Source organism: Primulina tabacum, chromosome 1 (genome assembly GCF_025594145.1).
Source record: "Primulina tabacum isolate GXHZ01 chromosome 1, ASM2559414v2, whole genome shotgun sequence".
Lineage (NCBI taxonomy): Eukaryota > Viridiplantae > Streptophyta > Magnoliopsida > Lamiales > Gesneriaceae > Primulina > Primulina tabacum.
Window position 1 is genome coordinate 48,037,716 of NC_134550.1, and position 3,677 is coordinate 48,041,392.

The window sequence follows — 3,677 nt, forward strand, 5'->3', positions numbered from 1 at the left end:
GATTTCACCTTTCCGATGAGTTGTCAGATTTGGCAAGAAAAGAAAATTGTCTCCATGATACGTTGGTCCATATGAAATTCTCGAAAAGATAGGAGATCGTGCCTATCAACTCGCATTACCGCCTTCATTATCAGGAATACATGATGTCTTCCATATATCTATGCTGCGGAAGTATCTCCCCGATGAATCTCATATTATGCAGCCAGACGAGACCGAGCTGGATGAGACATTGAGTTATGTCGAGAAACCGATTCGGATTATCGATCGTAAAGAAAAACAGCTCAGAACAAAGACAATTCCGCTTGTGAAAGTTCAATGGACTCGTCATGGCATTGAAAAAGCCACCTGGGAGACTGAATCAGACTTGAGACATGAATTCCCAGCATTGTTTCACTGATGTAAGTTTCTATTCCATTTCTATTACATGCCTTCTTATTGATATGATTGACTGCCGGTGATTTCGAAGACGAAATCATATCTTAGGGGGGGGAGAAATGTAATGCCTGAGATTTTAAATCGTTGTTATCAGAAATTAATTGACCGATTAATTGATTTGATTTCGAAGAGCCGGATTTCCGCGAATAAGTATTGAAATGCATGAGTTAAAGTGTGAGGGTAGTAGCCTCGCGCACATGCGCGAGAATAGGCGCGCATATGCGCGAGAGGGCAACCGCGGAGGCAGAAAGCCTCGCGCATATGCGCGGCGGGGGTGCGCGCATATGCGCGAGGGGGGCGCACTTGCGCGACGAGATAACGCGCATATGCGCGCGAAGATGAATTGGCCATGCGTCGAGGCAGTAGGTCTCGCGCATATGCGCGAGAGGCTTTTGGCGAAAATTCAGAGGAAGCCACGTATGAAGTGCATGCAATATATAAATATGAATCTTCACTTCATTCTAGGAGAAGAAACCGAGAAGCTCCTCAGCAATTCCCTCAAGCCTCGTGGGATTTTAATTTGTGATTGTACAATATCGGGTTATCAGAATTTGAATCTGGACACAGTAATATGTTCCTATCAACGCAGGCTACCACTAGACGTAAGTTTTGTTACTTTTTGATATGTCTTGAAATTATGATGTTGTTGGAATCGAATACACTTCATATATGATGTTATTGGCATGTTAGAAATCGTAAAATCGAAGTCAGATTGAGAAATAGATTGATTATGGAATTGCTATGATTTTCTGATCATATTGATTTGGAATCGGACAGATTGGGATTATGAATGAATTACAGATTGTATCGGATATGAGTTATGATTTGTAATTGATGTTTGTTGATTTGGTATTGACGGGGATACTGAGAATGTGCCGTTATACTGTTGATTTGACTTAAATCCAGATTAATCAGATTCAGTATTGAATTGAGAATAGAACATTGATATTATGATTCTGGATATGTCGTTTCGGATTTACAGAGACAGTCTTGAGTTCAGAACTGATATTGCTTCAGACCAAGACTACAAACGAAAGGTATAAGTCAATGTGGTACCGGGAGATCGACTCGAGTATAGTATGATATACTTGAGTTTCCCTAAATCACATACTTCTTATTACTATGTTCATTGATTTGACTTGATATGCTTGTTTTATGAATGTATAGAAAACAGGTATTAGTCGAGTGATCTTGTGACAGAAGTGCCTGATAGTGGTGGGATCGCCACGGGCACATTGCACGATGTCACAAGATAGTAAATTGGCGAAAGTGCCAAAGTCTATCATGTACAGGTCACCGGACGATTGGCAATCGATGTGGATAGAATTGAAATTTCTTCTATTACTGGTGATCGATATCATATCGATGTGGATAGAATTGGAGTTTTTTCTATTACTGGTGATCGATATGGAATGCCAACGTCTGGAAACCGGGATCCCTAGACTAGGATTGAGTCTAGTCTGAAACGTGGAGTCACGAGTCTGATTGGCGATTTTATATTGATTATGTTTCTGATTTTGTTACATGTTACTGATATTTGTTACATGTTTTACATGCTTTTACATTGTTGATATAACTGCATGTTTCGTTGATTTATACTGGGATTTATTTCTCACCGGAGTTATCCGGCTGTTGTCGTGTTTGTATGTGTGCATGAAAACAGGTGGGACATGTTCAGGGTCGAGGAGATGAAGAGAGATCGTGATTAGAGTGGAGACTACGGACTTTGATCTGAGATAGGGTTTGGAATACTTGATATGTAGTTATTAAACCTTAGCTCGAATGACTGTATATAGTACCAGACTTGTACTTTTAATATACTGATATGTATATTTGCATGTATTCCATTACGTTCCGCAATTTAAAAAAAAAAATTTTAGACCCTGTTTATTATAATTGATTAAATTGTCCTAATGATGATTAAGAACATGATTAGCGTCCGGATTCCCACAAGATTTGTATAGGATTTTATATCTTCCATCTCCATAAACGTGGGTGTTAAATTTTCATCATCTCTCCATACTCATTAGAGTATTGGATATTTATATCATACATAAATATCTTATTACCATCTACAATTGCATTTTTAAAATTTAAATTATTTTGATGAATCTATACATATTTATCTAATTCCTAAAAAAAAAAATTAAAGATAAAAGTTTGCAAACTAAACACTAAAGAAGAAGTAACAAAATATTAGAAATATTTTATCCGAAGAGCATCATAGTTGTATCTTATGTATCAATCTAAAATAGTCAGTACTAAATTATCTTATTACCATTTACAATTGCATTTTTAAAATTTAAATTATTTTGATGAATCTATACATATTTATCTAAATCTTAAAAAAAAAATTTAAAGATAAAAATTTGCAAACTAAACACTAAAGAAGAAGTAACAAAATATTAGAAATATTTTGTCCGCGTAAATGATCAATAAATCTCCAACATCATAGTTGTATCTTGTATATCAATCTAAAATAGTCAGTACTAAAATATCACATAGCAGTTCCAGATTTTCAATATTTTGTACTAAGTTTCATCCGAAAAAATACATATGGGCCTAAGAATTGCACAAACAGTTTTTGTGTGAATCAAGAAATGTAATAAATTTTTTTGGTTTGACATGGACTAAACACAAATACAACTATACTGATAGAGATTTAAAAACAAGTCTCCCTCAGTGCAACACCATTATTCTACAAAAATAATACTAATAATTTTTTTAATTACATTCAACAATCATAGTTCAATAAAAGTATATTAGAATTAACACCTTCGGATCGAATATCGAATTCGCCAACGAATTTGAAGAAAATTTTCATCCGAACCACATGGTACAATGGACAAAAGTAAGTGAGATCAAGGCTGAAATATAAAGGAAAAGAGGAATCGAATGTACACTTTTACTACGAATAAAATTAAGCCCAAGAGAATAACAATAATGGGGATGTAGCTCAGATGGTAGAGCGCTCGCTTAGCATGCGAGAGGTACGGGGATCGATACCCCGCATCTCCATGTTCATTTTTCGATTTTTTTCCCCGATAAATTGGGAAACATTTTTTAAAAAAAAAAATCTCTTTTTTCCCCCAAAACCTTTCCCAGCTTCTCCCAGCCCGAAGAACCCAAAAAAGAATCGTCCGAGCTTTTAGATTTGAATATGGAAGACGCTGACGAACAGTACATGTCTATTCTTGCAAAGCATCCTCGTTTTTTAGGGTCATTTGCACGTAGTTCTTGTT

General features: G+C 36.0%; 1 non-coding gene across 1 annotated transcript; it reads left to right on the forward strand.

The window, feature by feature from the left end:
• The first annotated feature begins 3,380 nt into the window (after positions 1 to 3,380).
• Positions 3,381 to 3,453, forward strand: TRNAA-AGC (transfer RNA alanine (anticodon AGC)). Its single transcript has one exon. It is a non-coding gene; the product is annotated as a tRNA-Ala (tRNA).
• Positions 3,454 to 3,677: the final 224 nt, after the last annotated feature.